At 41.0% G+C, this 19,822-nt stretch overlaps 1 pseudogene; it reads right to left on the reverse strand.

Moving 5' to 3' along the window:
- Positions 1 to 2,790: 2,790 nt before the first annotated feature.
- Positions 2,791 to 16,704, reverse strand: LOC118496351 (annotated as a pseudogene).
- Positions 16,705 to 19,822: the final 3,118 nt, after the last annotated feature.

The following is a 19,822-nucleotide window of genomic DNA, read 5'->3' on the forward strand; positions in this document are numbered from 1 at the left end:
AATAAGACATAAATACCTAATGATTATTATTATAATAATATAAAATAAGTTTTGAATGTTAGAAGGTAACCTTTGATCCTGACAGGGTGCAGATGTTCCCTTATCATCTGGATTAGTCTGTATATATATATATATATAGGTGCTATTATATTGCATGTATATTGAGTTAGTTGATCTTTTCTTGTCTCTGTGTGTGTGTGTGTGTGTGTGTGTGTGTGTGTGTGTGTGTGTGTTCCAGATGTTGTATTTTAAATCTAAAGATTATGTGATGTTGTATATTATATATGAAGGAATATGAATTGTCTTTAATGCATTTAAATAGTTGTATCTTGCAGTGTTGTCAGTGTTATAAACTCGTTATTATATCTTGGTCTATATCTATAATCTATCGTCTGTATAATAAACATTATTAATAAACTATAAAACTTGTTCTGATTGTGATTTCTGATTAATTATTATAATCAACATATCTCTGGGTCTGTAAAATGTTTCTTATGTTAACTTTCAGTAAGTAAAGTTGATTTCTAGAGCACATTTAAACACACATTAATCTGACCAAAGGGCTGAATAAAAGAACATTAAAATGTAAAAACCCAAAAAGAAGATCCCAACACCAACAACAAGCAGCAGTTCCCAAACCCAGAATGATGACATGATGAGACCAGATAGAGAGATTAGAGAGTTCTAATGGCTCTTTATCCCAGATATAAAAACAGAAATGGAGGGAGACCATCTGATATGTGAAGGCAGCAGCTTCCACCGTCGTGGAGCAGCAGCTGGAAAGGCTCTGTCCCATATTTGGCAGTTTGCAGATGATCTGTATCTGTGTTTTATTATAAAGTTAATGAAATAAAAGGTGTTGTACTTTGTCTCAGCTACAGCTCTGAGTCTCTCCCTCTGCTCCCGTTTACCTCACCACTGATCTCACTTCATGTCCCGCCCACAACACTATCTGGTTGGTAGATGTTAGAGGAGTAACAGCCAATCAGCACTCACCAGTGAGTCTCACTTCATGTCCCGGCCACAATACTACACTGTAAGAAATAATTCTGTGGTCATGTAGATTTAAATTAATGTATTATGTAAAATATAGTCAATATGATTGTGTTTTTGATTTTGAGGCAAATATTTAATTCAATTTTAAATAAAAATGTTTGGAATAAAATCCAACCATTGTAGTTAAATAAAACATAAGCATTATATTTATCTAATCCCAAATAGAGAGAATATTGAGTTAATTCAAATCAATGTAGGCTAATTTTAATTGAAAAGCACTTCCTGTCAACCTAGCTAGCTGGCAGCTATAATGTTACCCAGCATGCCATTCGGCTGTGTACATTTTTAGGCTAAATGTAAAATTATTAGTGTTAGAAATTTTTAAAGTCACAAATAGTTGTGTGCTATGGTGTTTTATCCTATTAAAGAGAGTTAGTTGTGGGTTATTAATTGTCGTAAATTTACAACCATGAGTAAGAAGGGTACGAAGTTAACACGGCTCCCGTTCTGAAGTCACTCGCAGATCAATTCGGCCGTAGCGTTCTCTGCAGCATTGCACCGGTATTACAGTATTTGAAAAATTCATATCATATGGGAAATTAATATCCGTATACCTGTATGCTGCCCAGCACTACTACACTGAGTTGAAAGCAAAAAAGTGAATATCTAATAAAATTCTTATTTGAGTGTTTGTTAAGTTCTGTACTTTCTGGGCCACAGACTAGTTATTTCTAAAAAAGAATATTTAGATTTAATCATTGCATTGATAAATTCAAATCGATGTGCAGATTAATGTAGATGATTATTACTCAATTATATATCATTGATATGTAGAATTAAATTATTTTTTATCAGTACTATTTACACATTAGGGAGTTATCTTTTTCAAATCAACTCAATATTTTGTTTAGGTTATAATTATTCTGTACTGTTTTCTATTTGAATATACTCATATTAAATGGATAACTATTAAGGGTCTCATTTAATTCATATTTACTCAATACCAAACCATGTGAAATTTATTAATAATATTGCTTGTAATCTGTTGCCTCATTTTATTGAGTAGATATGGTGTATCTTTTCTTACAGTGTATCTGGTTGGAAGATGTTAGACGACACACCACACACCAATTTCTCAACAGTTACAGACAGTTTATTGTCAGGTATCTTTGTCTCTGTGATGTTTGCAGACATATATAAAATATAAGAAATATGAAAAGATATATGTGTTTTTAAAGTGTAGGAGCTGTGTTTGATGCAGGATTGTTGGTCCACTGAAACATTCAGCATCAAAAACATCAATATTTAGTCAACCTGAACAGCTGTTCATTTCCTCTGAATCCCCCTGAAGATTTCTGTCACAAGAGAAAACTTTGGTCCAGAGACAAAAGTCCTCCAGCCTTAAAAAAAGCCACGCTGCATTCAGCAGAAGTTGTTTCTCTTTTGATTATTTTTAAAGTAACGATGACATGAGGCTGTACAAAGGTCAAAGAGATTTAAAGGATGGACCATGACCAACCAGTATTTCTTTAAACAACAGTTGAATGTTCACTCAGAAATCTTTCTCAGTTGGTTTTCTGATGTTCTGATTCTGCATCTGTTTGTCCATCAGTGAAGTTCTGTCTCCATCTAGTGGCTGAACTAAGACAGCACTCCTCTTTACTGGACTCAATCACTTTCAGAGTCAAAGTCCACTTATTGAAAACAGACTTTAACAGCTTTTCATTTCAAAGAGACAATGTGTACCAGTCAGTTATTGTAGAGATCCATCCCAACTCTCCACAGTTTGGTTCTTCACATTAATCTCAGCTCTCTGGAAAGGACTGGATCCACCTCACAGAGAGCAGCCATCAGAACTGAGCTGGCTGCACTTCCTTTTCTTCTCACCGTGTCCATCACGTCTCGGGCTTTGTCTGCTCTGCCTGTTCTGACTGACTGCATTTCACCATCAGTTATAACACCACGCTCAAGGAGTTTATCCAGAAGCTGGTTCAGAACAGGATCAGACACTCGCTCTACAAACTGTCTCCGAACTAGCAACAGCCTGTCTTCTGGGGGATCGCTGTCCTCTGCTGGGTCATTCCTCCGTGGATTTGGTCCAGTTAGACCTGGAAGATAACCAGGGAAATTACTGTCAATTTCTGTTCTCCTTTAAGAAGTAATCATAATTCCAAAGACAGACATTTATATTTAGGGCCCGAGTGCCGACAGCGGCGAAGGCCTATTGAAACTGAAGGAATTATTATTACACCAAATGAATTGGCTTTTTGAGGGGCTTACATATTCAAAAACTCACCAAATTTGGCGGTTGCATCAAGTCTGGTGAAACTTTTACGTATTTTAAGGGATTTGGGATAGGCGCGCAAAAGTGGCTCACTAGCGCCCCCTACAAAGTTAAAAAATTGAGCCCCTGCAGTGTGTTAACGTAGACTCACGAAACTGGTACACATATGTAACATGTCAAGGTGTACAAAAAACGTCATTGAAGCCATACCCTAAACCCAACAGGAAGTCCGCCAGTTTTATTTCAAAGTTCGAACATTAGTGTGATTTTGGCCATTTCCACATGTCGTACTTAACGAACTCCTCCTAGAGAGTTCATCCGATCAACTTCAAATTCGGTCTGGGCCATCCTAAGACCAGTAAAGATGTAATGTTGTTAAAAGACAAACTTTTCGTCATAGGCGCTGGCTCCGTGGCGGGGCGTGCGGGCGGGGTCGGCCATTTTTGTGCGCGTGTCAGAGAGCCGCCGAAACAGTAAGTGGTGTAACTCGAGTGTACCTGTCCGCGTGGCTCGAACCTTTCAGATTCATACGAGCCCAACCCTGATGGACAAGATACAGGCCGCTATTTACGTAAGTCACAGCGCTAGTGGCACCGGAAGTAGGCCTAAAGTCAGGTGCTATACTTTAACGAACTCCTATCGAGATGTCCTCCGATGGACTTCAAACTTGGTCTCTAGCCATCCCAACACGCGTAAAGATGAAAGTTATTAAAAGAAAAACTGTGTCGTCTGACGGTGGGGGCGTGGCGTGGCTGGCCAGTTTGATGTGTTTAGTAATGAACCAAGAAGCTTGTTGTAACTTGAGTGTAACGTTGTCGCTCTTTCCCGAAACTTCTCACGTTTGACCAGGGTCAGGCCTGCCGGACACCTACAGGCCAGCTGACCTCAGTTTGTCATATGCGCCCTCCGCTGCACACAGGACATGCACCTATAATGCACAACCTCAGCCGTATTTACATGAAACTTAGAATGTGTGGTCCTACCTGTGATATTAGAGGCCGTCCCCTAGTAATATAACCACACAGCCCACTTACTCCAGGCCACGCCCCTTCTACATTTGAAAGACCGCTTAAGGTTGCTTTGTTTTTGTGTGAGGTGTCCATTGAACTCAGCAGAGAGTTCCTTCTTCATGGTGACGGTTTGGTTCCAGCCCCCTAGTGCGTAGTAGCCACGCCCCTTTTCACAGCTACGAACCGTATGACGTATAGTCTTGTGTGAGGTCTCGTTGACTCGGCAGGGAGTTCCCCTTCCTTGTGGACGAGTACTTGGTCGTTGGTGTCTGAGTGGTGTGCCGCGCAAATGAAAGTCGATATACAGAAAAGGAGCGGCGTCGCGCCGGTAACACCCTACGCGCACAGAGAGCCGCGAGTGCCCCTCCCGTCATCGCTACTTGCAGCTTTCATTTTGCTATTACCTGTCTAGCTGGTGCACGCTAGTGTTTGTATCAATCTGCACTCAAACTGATATCGCATGGTGTGATTGTTTCATGATTAACTTAGTCTCGCATTGGCAGACCTTCCTCGCACCTGCTGTGGCGGAAGGTCTGTCGAGTCCACACAGCATCCGTGATGTAGAAACAACCTGCTCTGGTTTATCGCATTCTCTATAAACCAGCACACGCATCTTGGCGTGCATCTCAGCTCCGTACGAGCCCGTGCCTCGCTCAAATAGGTCTCAGAGACGTGTTTGGTGGAACAGTTTACGTTGCAAAGTAGTAAAATTTAGTCGTGCAACAGAAAACTCAGAGGGACAGATGTCTAGCTCGCTGTCGGATTTCCTGCAGAGAGCTGAGGAGGCAGTTACACATAGGCCTCACAAATCATGCCGGAGGGTATCCAAAACGCCACACCCAGAAGTACAGAGACGGGGATGGGCATCTTGTCAGAATGTCCATCTTGGCAGTCAGAAAAAACACAGCAACTAAGGCGCACTACATGGAAGTGATGAACGTCTGTGGATACAGGTGAGCAAATGACTAGCCGATTCATTGACATGTGTTGCAGAATGTTACGTAGCCTCCGTTTGTTTCCCTTTATTTATATCTGGGACATGAACCCCGGCTCCTCGGTGAAAGTCTGGTTGTTTGACTTCTTAATCTCGTAACTGGACATCCGCTGTGGAGTGCTGCGGTGACAGGATGGGGAACGCCTTTATTACCTTTCACATCTGTACACACAACGCAACAATTTAGGCGATAAACACCCATCCAGACTCTAAGGTCCCTGGTCTGAACAACATCGGAAAAAAGATCTAGAAAAAATACCGGTACATCAGTCACCTTCACACTCTGGATCGCTAGACCAGGAAAACATCTCAAGATCTGAGATAAAGGAATCGTGTGTCGTATAGGATACATGAGCTAATATGATACTCATGTCTGGAAAAACCAGCCGATATGCACATGTCGTTTGGCTGCACTGTAGTACACATATTTTGACCTGGCTGATTGTGAAGGTTTCAACATGAGTTTTGTCACTGTCACAATCATCGGGTATATACCAGTAGATAGTGATATAACACTCCTCGGCTGGATTATAAAGCCGCTCATCTAGTTGACAGTGTTGACACTGTACTTTGACGACATGCTGCGTTGACATATTGGAGAGTATCCTAATGTGTTATTTGAGAACCTCTTGTTGCTTTTCAACCTTCATAACAGGACTATAGTTTAGTCATTTAGTCATCAATGTTTAATAGAGCATGTTAACAAACAAAAACATATATTCATGTTGTTCGTTGTTCTTCTCATCTATTGGCATTGCCTAAAATTTAAGAGTTTTTCAATTAAATACGTGACTTTCAATTTGCATTTCACATCGCTCAACCAATTAGTTTAGGCAGATGGGAGCACATGTGACAGATAGGTTTCTAATCACTTCAACTTCATTTGTGTCCTGAGCAAGTATAAACACAGTAAAGACCCATAATACATACGGATACACACAGTCATCTACCTCATCTAGAAGGACGTTGCGGGGCAGCAGTAGAACATCTAGGACTCGAGGCCCCGTGCCGGAGGTCGGAGAACAGTCAGAACTTGGGCTCTATTTGCCGTGATTTTGTTCTGAATCTTCTAACGATATCCCGATCAGCAAAGGCAGAGGTGAGAACCTTTACGCCACATGTAGGTCTTGTAATCTCAGCGGCTTCCAAGATGTGCATCCCATCATCAGTGATCGTGGACGACAGACAACAGTGCCATCAACAAGCAGCGCTGGGAAGAAAGACCTGTTACACTTTGGTTTTATTGATACAAAGATTAATCTACCATTTATTTAGTTCTACTTGAGTTCAGAGACTTCAAATGAATCCATAGTCATTAACTCTGGAGCAACCCCAAGGATGTGCAGTTCACCTCTATCCGGTTACCTTATTATTTTTTTATTTTCCTGTGTCCACCATGTATCTGTCTGGATGAGTGTAATAAGTCTGTGAATTAACTCCACTACTCCTTTAATTTAGTGCTACACATGACTACACATCTTTTCAGTAGTATTTATTCATTCTTTACATTGACGACAGTAATGTCTTTACCATCCTTTGTTTCACAGTGTGGAAGGTTTGAGGCTGACAGACTGCTCCTCCTCTGACACTTGATGTCAAACAGCGGCCCTGCAGCCATCCTGCCAGCTGATTGGAGGAGGCTCTCATCCCATTGACAGTGTTGTACAGCAGCTCCGCCTCCTGAGTCATAACAAACACCAGTCCAGTCAAATCACACTGGAACACACCTGGACCAGACACCTGGAAACCTGTCGGACACGGAGGGCCAATCACACAACAGGCTCTCCCTCTGTGGGTCAAATTATATGTTGATGTTAAAACCCGTGCAGACACTCTGCGTTTTTTATCATCTGTACGTCAACTTTAACACGTTTCAGTCTTCCTTCCTGCGCTGTCACAACCTGCAATCCATCTGACCAGTCCAACAGACAGATCATTGATTCTTCAGCTGATTGATCAGGCGTTGTGAACGTCTAAGAAAACCCAGTGTGTCAGAATTCATCCAGGTTCTAAAATACGTTGGGAGCAACAATTGGGCTAAAGTCAGACTAATCTCTGCCCAGCAACACAAACAGATAACAAATGTGATGACTATAGTGCTCAAACAAGATGGGGACCAAACTGACTTTCGGACAAGAGAGTGAAGCAGCAGCTGCAGGAGTAAGAAGTGGTGTAGCTTTAACAAGTGAGTGTAGCACTGAAAGCAGTTGAAGTGACAGGTGAAGTGTGTGTTGGGGGGGGTTCTGAAGCTGTTAGAACATCTGAAATGCAGTTCTGATGGAGTATACTGATGCAACTAAAAGAGATAAACTCAACTGAGAAGGCTGAACATTAGATACAGTGTAACTGTTGAAAGGAGTTGACTCAGTTTAAGGTAGAAGTATCTGCATTGTATGATTGGGTTACCTGTATGAAGTCTTTCCAGACTCAGTCAGCAGCTCAGGTGTGAAATATAACATTTCCTGAAATAATAAAAAGAACAAAGAGAGTTGATTAGAAACTGGCCACCAAACTCTCACAGTTCTGTCTAGGTGACCGGATCCTCACTGCTTCACTTTCTACTCTACGTGCACTATTTACTCTGTATCCATCACTTCACTTCCTACTCTACGTGCACTATTTACTCTGTATCCATCACTTCACTTTCTACTCTACGTACACTATTTACTCTGTATCCATCACTTCACTTCCTACTCTACGTGCACTATTTACTCTGTATCCATCACTTCACTTTCTACTCTATGTGCACTATTTACTATGTATCCATTACTTCACTTTCTACTCTATGTGCACTATTTACTCTGTATCCATCACTTCACTTTCTACTCTACGTGCACTATTTACTATGTATCCATTACTTCACTTTCTACTCTATGTGCACTATTTACTCTGTATCCATCACTTCACTTTCTACTCTACGTGCACTATTTACTCTGTATCCATCACTTCACTTTCTACTCTACGTGCACTATTTACTCTGTATCCATCACTTCACTTTCTGTCAGAATGACTAAATTATTATTAAGTGAAATGATTCTGCACAAATGAAGCCTGCAGGACTCTGTTTGACAGCAGCTAGTGGTTTCAGAGATGAGGAAGAAGAAATTAGTTTGAATGAGTTCATGATGAAGAGGAAGAGAAGAGAGAGAGAAGAAGGTAGAAGTAAAGGAATATTAAACCCTGGAGGGGGTAAAACTGAAGAACCCCAGTCTGATCACTGATAAATTAATAAAATGTTAAAGTGAAACACTGACATTTGTATCGGGAGCCTCTCCACACACAAGCTGCTGCTGCTTCAACCTCTCTGGATCATCAGGAGACAGCTGATCCTCTCTTCTGTCCTCAGACACATCAAGGTCTGTCTTTGACGTAGACGGATCTGGGGGAGAGAAGAAGACACAGCAGATGTCAATCTCACTTTTGGAAATCCTGGTGATCCCCATTAATAAACCTCTAACAGCAACGTCCTGTTCAAGGTGATCAGAGCCCTTTGTAGCATGTCTTTCTCCTCATGTTTCCTGTTGTTATCTACAGAAAACTTAAAGTCAGAATGTAGATATTAAATCATGTTGAAGTCAAGACCAAGTCCAAAGTGAGTCATTATAAAGTGAAGAGTTTATACAATAACATTTTTACAGAAATGACAGATTCAAGACAGAGAAGAACAAAGCAACAGATCTGCTGTGGTTACTGGGATCAACCAGTGCCTTAAAGCACACAGCAGCTAATCTTCCAGTTATGATCCTGCTTTAACAGCGTTATTATGTTTCTTTGAGATATTTACTCACCTCCTTCATGTCTGTCAGGTGCAGCCTTGTATACTTTGCCATCCACTCTGAGGGGACAAACATGAATAAAGCAGTTATCTTATGAGGAGAGTTTAACTAAATCCTCATCAGATGATACTTTAACACTGAAGAAACTTCAACTTACAGGCTACAGTAAAAGTACTAACTTATCAGAAAATGTGTACTTCTCTGCTTTTCTCCGCTCTGTGAAGTTAAGTTAGGGAGAAATCTAGCTGTCGTTGGCCATGGTATGTGCCTCTGTAGCAGCCTGAAGTATTTCACTATTTTTAGACACTTTTACTCTCATAGCTGGTTGCAACGTTCATTTTAAAGACTGGTCGGGGTATCTTTGCTTTTTCGGTACCCGAAAAATTCCCACATAGCTGACTTTGTAATTTTAGACGAACACAAATTACACATACATACACGTACACAATCCCCGGTCTCCTGGGTGAAAGTCCTGTGTTTGACCCATCCACCACCCTGACCAACCTCCCTACGCAGATTTTCGCCCTTTCATTCTACTCCCTACGGCGTAAATTCTCACGCAATCGCAAGATAATGTAAGTCAATGGAGGCCAAACGGCGTTGATAAACACGCTAAAAAGCGAGTATGCGTCTTGATACACGTATGGTCCAAAAACAAAATGTGGTCACACTTAAAATATTAATCATCATACATGTTATTCTGTGTTTCCCTTCTTGGTGAACAGCATATCAGTTCTTCGTCTTTCATCCCGTTGTCTGTTTTGGCGTATTCCACGATGTAGCTCAAAATTTGGACATTTTGTCCAAGCCCAGCAGGTTTCTCCCAGCTAACTGATATCTCTCTTGAGTTTGGTTCAACTCTAGGTTTTCCAGGAGGGCTGCAAGGTAAAGTTTTAGTGGAACCACTGACTTCATTGGCTGGCCCAACACCTACTGAGGTCACTGCTCTGCATCTGAACATATACTCTGTGTTAGGACTCAGATTGCTCACTGTGACTTCTTCAGCTTTTGATGCTGTCTTCTGTTTCCATTTATCCTCTCCACTGACACAGTACTCAGCAGAGTAGGAGGTGATGTCCTCTGCTCCAAATCTGGAGGAGAAACCTTCAGAGTCACACTGTTGTGGTTTATATCACTTATTGTCACTGTTTCAGGCTTTGAAGGCGGCTCAAAGTTCTCATTGACAGAAAAGCCGTCTTCATAAAGGTGAACCTTAAAGCTTGAACCTTTCTGTGTCTCACTTGTTGAACCCACTGTCAGGAACTTAATCTTCTTGTTCTCCTTGTTGGCTTCTGCAAAATCACTGAAGAGCTTTGCTTTATGCCTCATTTCTTGTACTACTTCTCTTGAGGCGTACCATTCTTCCTTCTCTACATCGTGGGTATGTGCATGTTGAAGGTCTTCTGGTGTTTGTTTTAAGTAGTTTGATAAAGCTGAGAGATACGGTTCATCACGTCCCCAATGAGGTGAAGACAAAACACACAGCATGGTCTGAACTGAGACTTTCTGTGTACAGGTCTGTTTGAGATGGAACGATCTTAGTGTTTTTCATCATGTTGGTGAAAGACATCAATGTGTCGATTTCTCTCTCTTTACAGTCCATCCACTCGTTCAGGTTTTTGCTGTTGAAAGGAGAAGAATGTCTCTTCTTCAGGATCTCTGTGAGCCCATCCTCCTCTTCTTCTCCTCCTCGGATTGATGGAAGTTTCTTTGCCAAGGTTTGTTGGAAGCCCAGCTTGAACTCAGAGGACAGTTCTTTAAAACTTTTAATCTTTTTGCCAATCTGTGGGAACTGCTGTGCAATGGTGGTCCTCAGTGCATCATTGTACCTCATTTCCAGCTCACTGAAGTCCTCCAGGACACTCTGTGATTCTTGAACTAATCTTATACTTATCTGACGGATGAGTTTAGCAGCAGAAGAATCTAAACTTGTCAATGGCAAAAGCCAGACCTTCATTGGTACTGCGTTTTCTCCGTTAGCTCCCAACAGTTTTGGGAGTCTTCGGTAGACTTCTACAGCATCCTGAAAGGTTGTAGGAGATTTCTGAAGGGAAAAGTCTCCAAAGAATCTGCAGGAATATTTGTCAACCTTTTCTCTGTCCTTGTCTTCCATTCTCAGGGAACCTTCACCCTCTATTGTAATGCTGGGAATCTTCTTGATCATCATCTTCAAGTTGCCCTGGATGTCTTTATGATCTTCCTTTTGGGACACCTCACGGTCAAAGACAAAGAAGGCTTGTGCCCCATAAAGAATAGCTGTGACTACATGTGTTGCTAATCCTTTATCAAAGACATACGGATGCTTCACATGGCCTCTTCCAAGATGATCCATTGACAGTTCCTTGACCTTTGTGGTAGCTTTGTATTTCAGAGTTACTCTGACCTGATTTTTGGAAGTCTTACTGTCATTCAGGTATTTGGCCGATCCTCCAACCTCTACCAGTCCACTTAAAAAACTTGCCTTAAGTGATGCTTCAACATTTAGTGCTGAAGTTTTATCTGCAATTGATTCAGATGCAACTATCTCAAAATCATTATAGTTCTGCGGTCTTTCTCCAATATAACTAATCAGGTCATCTCGGTCCCACAATGTCATTCCTGCAAAAGAAAAAAACAAAAATTAAGTTAAACTTTCAAAACCAGCCAGACAGGAGAAGGTGTTGTTACGTCCTAAAGACAGATACAAACTGAATTTATTTTGAAAGTTTTTAAATTTAGAATTCTTCAGTGATATAAGTCCTCTAAGAGCATGTATGATAACAGCTATGCTGTACATATTGGTTCCTGTATTTATTGTTTATTCATACTAATGTTTAACATATTTATGTTTATGTATGCACCTAGCCTCGTGAGACCGTCCTGATCTGGCGAGCTCCAGTTTTCCACTCGCAGATCAGTCTGGCATCTTGAGACAGAGAAAATTTGGAGCCGTTCGCCAAACGACCGACCAATCAGCGTTGGTTTTGAGGCGGGTTTAGGTGTGACGCAACGAGAAGAGACTGTTTAGTCTAAACAACATGGCGGCTTCCACGGATGAGATGAGCGTAGCTATTGCGCAAGTTTTATCTGAATTAGAAAGTATTCCTTCATTGAAAGAAGAGCTAACAGCACTGGAGGCTTTTCTCGGAGGAAAAGAAGTTTTTGCTCTTCTCCCAACTGGTTTCGGCAAGAGTTTGATACATAGTTGATCTGACTGGTTGATTTAGCCCGTCTATCACTAACATAGGTGGTGATAGACAGATGGTTTATCCAATCAGCTAACCCGTATTTTCGCCCCTTCCCAAAAGTTCTCCAACGGAAAGTTCCTAGATGGATATGCCGAGCAAATGCGAAGCAATCCATCTGGCGGAGTCAGGTTAGTATGCACCAACCACGAAGGCAAATACCTTGTTATTTACTTGGCAATAAATCCCTCTCTGATTCTGATAATAAAGAGACCCCTTTATGCTTTGTAGAAAAAAGAGGGTGATCCGTTTTATCTCTGAGTCTTATCATTCATGTTATAGGGCATCTTTTGTGTTCTTGAACGCGGCAGTGCAGTTCAGATCACAGGTAAGTGTGTTGGGGGCATGCCAAATTTGCTGGGCTCACCTGGCACGGCTGTGGTACATTTGGATACAACTGTTCACAGAAAGATCTGTGAGTTTTCCAGAATATCCAGGACATTGTGTCAGGAAACATGTCCCTCCTATTTTTATCCCAATTCCAGTAAAGTACAATACCTCCCGGTGCAGCAGTGAGTAATCACATTAAAATAATCTGGATCACCAATAAAAACAAGCTAAACTGATCAACAGATCTGAGATAAAACGTTGTTGAATATGACTACGATGAAAGTTTGGTGGTGAAGCGTTAAGAATCCTTACCAGGGATGAGTGAGTCTTGGCGGCAGTCGTACAACATCCCGAGGCCAAAAGGCCGGCCGAGCGCCGCCATCTCCATCGTCCTGCTGGCTCCAGAGTCCATTGCTCAGCCTGGACTGGACAAATATGGATAACAGCTTGTTAGTTCACCTGTCTGACTGAAATATTTGGTAATATGTTAAACCACCCTGACATTTTGACTTTAATTGGTGCAAAAGACACAAACATTAATTAAAAGCAAGAAGATGGCAATTTATACAATAGGATGTTTCATAAAAACGACCACAAACAGATGTATAAAGGAATTAAAACTGATCCAAACTGTCTTAAAAAATAACCACAAAATAATAATAATTATAATAATTAATTACATTTATATGCAATACACCAAATTATATATTTAAAATGACCATGAAGAGACTACAGATACAAAGAAATTATTATCGATATCAGCCCACAAGATTTTGTATTGATCTGTCATTTCTCTGTACAGTGAATAGCCTTTTGGTGAGTTCCTGAACTCATCCAGAACCTGGACACTGGGAAGTCTGTTAAAGACTTTATAATGACAGTGGAAAGTCCTCTTAATTAGTCTATATGGACGATAGCCAATCAAATTATATTTCTTTTTCTTGGATAAAATTCTCATCATAAACTCGACAGCTATTTTAATTCCAGAACTCGCCTCCCTACGTGCACATGTTCCACCAAAACAAGTTTGTTCCCGGGGCTATTTTGAAGAGGCACCATTGCTGCACCCAGCGCTGCCCAAGACAATTGTGATTGGTTTAAAGTAATGCCAATAAACCAGAGCATGTTTCTCTCCTATCCAGTTGCACAAAAGTAGAATGAAGAAATCCAGGATAACTGAAAAAGCGCAGCTTGACTTACTGTGATCCACTCATCGCGGCTTAATTGGTTGCACGTTTGCCGAGCCAGGATGAGAAGGTGAAGCTATGTCAAGCCTGGTGTAGATAGCTGGGATAAGTGCACGTCCACGGCTTTCTTAAATAGACCACGGTATCGATCACAGATTTACTGATGCAGAAATGGAGAAGACGTGTGCAGCATATGTTTCACCCGCTGAGCAGCAGCTTGTAATGTAAAATTACGAGGAGGTGAAACATATAATATGCAAAAAGGGAAATACGGCTGTTGTTATCAGACAGAGAGAAAAAGCCCAACAGACAAAACAACCGACTGAATGCGTAAGGATTTAAAAAGATCTACTTAGGGCCTACTACTCACTCCACATTTTTACAAAGTTTTAATTGCTTTTAATATGCTTGTTTTGTGTTGGTATTATTGCTGTATCTGTTTTTATGTGCTAAATGTGCTGGTTTTACTGTAAAGTGTCTTTGAGTAGCCTGTAAAGCACTATATAAATAAAATGTTTTATTATTTAGCCTACTTTGCCTTAAAAGTGAGCAGAGGGAATTCATGTTCCTCGGGCAATTTACCCTAAGGACCAGGCTTAATTTGAAACCCTTAATGAGAGAATATGTTTTACAACCATATCCACAAATCTCTATAAGCTATCATATTATATATCTTTCTACAATTAATGTTCATACAGAACAAACATGACTGGACAAAAACTAGAAAAAGAAGTAAGTGACTTCAATACACACTGTAAGCATATCTGTAAAACAATATAGCCTATTATTATTCATGTTTTTTTCTCACTCCCAAGCTCCAAGATGCGTGACAGCACCAACATGAAAAGATTAAGAAGCTTTGTGGCATTCCAACACATTCTCACTCCCATCTCGTAAAATACGGACGTTTGGTCAGGTGCCATTGTCATCGTTACTGACGCTAAAAGTCTCCTTTAGAGTCCGCTGCACGGTGTGGGAGGATCCCCCTGCCTCCCCCCGCCTCTCCATGTTGCACGGGGCAAATTCACGGGGAGAGCAGCGAAGGAAAAGCCCATTTCCTCCGCATTGTCCCACTTTATCTCCGGTGCAAGTAATGCATGTTAATAAATATAAAGCAGAACACATTCAGAAGACAACGGAATAACTGTTAAACACGTTTATTTCAGATCAGAGCAGCAGCTGATTTAACACATCAGACTCCAGGATTAATCTTAGCCTGGCTGTTAGCCTGCTCTGGAGCAGGCTAGCTGCAAAGAATAAATCTCCATGGTTACTTGGCTGGGTTTAATTCAACCTGCTTTTGTGCAACCAAATCAAAGCTAAATTCATCCAGGATAACTTGAATATCCTGGCTTAATCCGTTATCCTGGTTTTGTGCAACAGGCCCCAGGAATGCTGTGTGGACTGGCCAGACCTTCCCTTCCCAGTGTTGTGGAGAAGGGTCTGGCAATGAAAGACTACCTCTTTATGACATCTTTAACCCCCAACACTCTGAGATCTGCTACAGGCTCTTACATTCCAGAAGAATATAGACTGTCAGGGGACATAACTGGAGATTCTGTTAAAAAAAAAAAAAAAAAACCTATGCCAAGGTGCTGGAAAGGAGGCTCCAACCGCTTGTCTAACCTCGGATTCAGGAGGAACAATGCAGACTCTGTCCTGGCCGTGGTACAGTGGACCTGCTCTTCGCTACTTGACGGGGCTTGGGAATTTGCCAATCCAGTCTCATGTGCTTTGTGGACTTGGAGAAGGCTTACAATTGAGTCCCTTGGGTCGTCTTGTGAGAGCTCTTGCAGGAATATGGGGTACCGGGCTGTTAATACGTATCAGGGTTGGTACGCAGATTTCTGTGCCTCATTTCGGTGCCAATTAAATGCTTGCGCATTCCGACCTCGTAAAATAAGGACGTTTGGACAGTGGCTGTCAGCGTCTGATGTGACGAAAAAGGCGTCTTTTTCGTAAACCCACCCACGACCTTTTCCTTAACATAACTGCGTCAAAAGGGACGGCGATAGTCCCGACCAAGCATGTTTACTTATAGCGCTAAAGGGACGGCGATAGTCCCGACCAAGCATGTTTACTTATAGCGCTAAAGGAGACTTTTAGCGTCAATAAGAACGACGAAGGCACCTGACCAAGCGTCCGTATTTTACAAGATGGGTGTGAGAACCTGTTGCTGCACTCTGGTGCTCCGAAACGGACCTTACAGGCAACAGAAGCATCACTGCATGCTAGTTAACAATACACTTGGCAGCAGGCAACGTTAAGCCTAACGTTAGCTAGTAGCTGAATTAAACACGGTTAAAATGCTGAAAGCTAAATGGTCTAACGTGTGGCTGCTTTTCCCGGGAAAGGATTCCGTCACTGTCACAGTCTGCAGCTAAAGACACAGAGTAGACTAGATGCACTTTGAGACACCATGGACACTGCCAGAGAAACAACACATACAGGACTTAATGTTGCATTCAATTGCACCTTGTGAGCTCATGGTGCATGCAATGTTGTTGTAAATGAGACTGAATTAAGGCATGTCTACCCCCTTCTCTCTTAGGGAGAGTGGTGCCCCGATCTTATTCTCTTTTGAATATTAAACAAATTATTGTTGATAGCTAAAATAAGAGTAAAGGCATTCTATAAATTAAATATTCATTTATTATAATGAATAAATTAACCATCTAAATATGCTAAATCTCCTACTATGCCATAATTACTTTTCTCTTTAGTTCATTTCAGACATTTAAAAAAGTTTTTTTAGTTGATCCGAACACTTGCTTTAAAAAATATGAAGGCCTTTAGTCTGCAGTCTACCTCAAGGATCATTCTAATTTATTAAAACTTGCATTTTATTTTGTTAGTCATATTAACTTTGTACTCACCTAGTTAATATCTGAGATCTGGGACCAAAGTTGACATCACTGTAGAGAAACAGACGATCAGACAGGTTAGAAATAAACGTAACAGAAATTACAAAATCCTAATTTTGTTGTTGTTTCTATGTTTTTCAAAACTCATCTCCTTTGTTTCTGTAAAGCAGTGTTATATAAATAAAGTTGACTTGCCATTTCAAAGAACAGTACCCGTTGTAGGGTTTCTAAGGTCAATGCACAGTGCTGAGCGCCATTTTCTTTTGAACTCATCAAATAACAACGAGAAACAGTTCAATGTCCCTTCTACTCTTATTCTATTTTCATGGTTAAAACACAAAGAGAATAAAGTTTATACCAAATAATTTAACTGAACATACTTCACACTACTAACCACACTGCAACCTTTGTTTAGAGTTTCATCAACAAAAGTTGTTTTATGTGTACATATATCTATTTTCACACAACTTGTCTTTACAAAACATATACCATATGTTTTTCTGCTTATTTTTGTTGTCCAGTGACAGCTACTCTTAGGATTAAAACCTGTACAATGCTTCCCTCTGGTGGCTGCTACAACACACTGCCTCAAACACCAACTTCTACAACAACTGTTGCTGCTGCTTGGAGTAGCATGCACCTGCAGTATCAAAGGCTGCACTTTTAGGACCGCAAGTCCTAAGACCCTAGCTTTTTGAAACTGCTCAAACTACTGAAGTGGGTGACCACATGTTCTCTTAATACATCCATGCATTTCTACCATGGATGTAACATTATATATGTCTTTTTAACATCCTCCCCTCTGGCAGGCACTACAGATCCCTGCGCACAAAAACAACCAGACATAAGAATGGCTTCTTTCCCGCTGCCATCACTCTACTGAACTGCTGATAAGTGGGGTCATCCTCCCTTTGCTACTCACCCACTTCTCTACACATTACATACTTATCATTCCAATATGCATCTTGCACACTACTTTGCACCATTACTTTTTGCACTCTAAATCCCACTCCATGTGTACTTGTCTTGATATTTGTCTTATTTGTATTTTTTGTATTTTTGTATATTATGTTGATATGTGCCTATATGTATATTGTTGTCTCTATTGTACAGTATGTGTCTATATTACTATTTGTCTACTGAATGTTTACTACTACATGTCTATTTGTCTATGTATAGAGAATTAACACCTAAGTCAAATTCCTTGTGTATGTAAGTATACTTATAGTATACAATGAATCGGATTCTGATATAATATTTCTGTTCACAAATAAACCTTTCAAACTAAGAATCTGGACAAAAGTAGTATTTGGGTTGAAGAAACCTTTAAAACTATAAGTACTTTGAAAGAAAGAACAATTCTGGGTGGAATCCACCTTTAAAACAAACTACTAGGGTCCTGGAAATGCGGGTCCTAAAAATGCAGTCTCCGTTACTGCAGGAAAATAGTATTGGCTGATTCTGCTGCTAATGGACTCTCCACTTAACTTAAATACAGCAAGGCGTTTCCTCACAGAGAGGAGCTGCTGAGTCATTTCATCATTCAGAGCCTTTGGTGAGGCTGAACGAACTGAAAGGCCTTAGTCCGCACATCTCGTCATTAATATTATTATTGTACATTTGGTAACTGCAGTGCTATTAATATTTTACGTGTGGAGGAATAAATCATTGCAATCAATCTCAAGTGCATCACAGTGTGTTAATGCATCTCTCAGTGTTTATAGCCCACTTTGTTGGACTGCTTACAGCCGCAACAGTCTGAGCTACTGCTGCTCCTTGTCAGGTTAATGTCACAAAGGCAGTCATTTTCTGTTAGATTTCAGTTAATCATCCTCAATTTCTTATTTTTTTCTGACCATCAAAGACCTTGCAACTGCTGCCGAAAGAAGCTGTGGCTGAAGCGGAAGGAGACTGTATGGGCTGTCAAGTGACCTCATGGAGCCTCCGGTGAGACACACACCCAGGTCTGATCAGCCTGCGGTGGGCCAGCCTCGGGTGAGTGTGTAATAAAAGGCCGAAACACCCAATGAGGCCAGGGTGCACAACTGACGATGTGTTGCATTGGAGGCACCAGGCGGTCATCCCCCGATCCAACCCCACCCAAGAGGACATCTCCAACAACAGTGCTTGTGCTGAATATCAAGGGATTCTAACATCTAGTCCTAGTAAGCATACTTAAGTTAGTGTAATCCTGAACCAATCTATCAAAACTTCACAGATTTAAGACTATACAACTAATACCTCTGTTTTGAAATCCAACAAATACATGCTGTTCTGATGATTTTTTTTAACCTGATAAGTGTCGCTGTACCGTCTACGGTACAGATTGTGGCAGTGGTGTCGCTGTAACCTCCATTTATAAACGTTTTTATAACTTTAAAGCATTAAATCTTCAAAATATACAGCCATGCGACACACCAATTTAAAGCTTAGCGTCTCATGATTCCATTAAGCCCACACACAAAGCATAAGATGATTTACAGCAGTTACACAACTGCTACAAAGTTATAATAAATAAAACAATACAGCGTAAACAGCGCAGCCCGTGTGTAGTGCATCCTTACCTGTTTCCCTGTCCCTTTGGCCACTGCGTGGATTTTTTGCCCAAAGCTTTTTTTTCTTAAATCCCCAAGAGTCCAAGGAAATGGAATATCCAAGCCATTATATCCAAAACGAGCTGTTTGCCTCACAATCTTGACGTTTCTGGCCGAATCACAACGGAAAATCGCTGAACTGTTTTTCATTTCCGCACTTCTAACGCTGCTCGCTTCTCTCCCGAGGTCCTAGCAACTTGATGTGGGCGTCATTCTATTCCTGAGTTCTAAGCTTTCCATCGATACCTGATATAAGCCATCGGTGCAGGTTTGGCTGTGATACACCAATAATAAAGCTGAAGTCTCCTCTGACGCGTTTGGGACCACGCGGAAATGATCGACATTTGCTCGGACCAGTTAGATGTAAATGCCCTCAGACCCGGCTACATTTGTAGCCAATGAGCAGACAAGTCGATCGATACCAAATTTGCCGGTGAAATTTTAACCCTGTAATGGCTGGAGCTGTGTCAAAGCAAAAACAGGGCCTCATATAAGCATTTCACCCTGTGCAGTTCATAATGACTTATTCTATATATTTAGGTATATAGTTATTTCAAGTATGT

Source organism: Sander lucioperca, chromosome 11, assembly GCF_008315115.2.
Source record: "Sander lucioperca isolate FBNREF2018 chromosome 11, SLUC_FBN_1.2, whole genome shotgun sequence".
NCBI lineage: Eukaryota > Metazoa > Chordata > Actinopteri > Perciformes > Percidae > Sander > Sander lucioperca.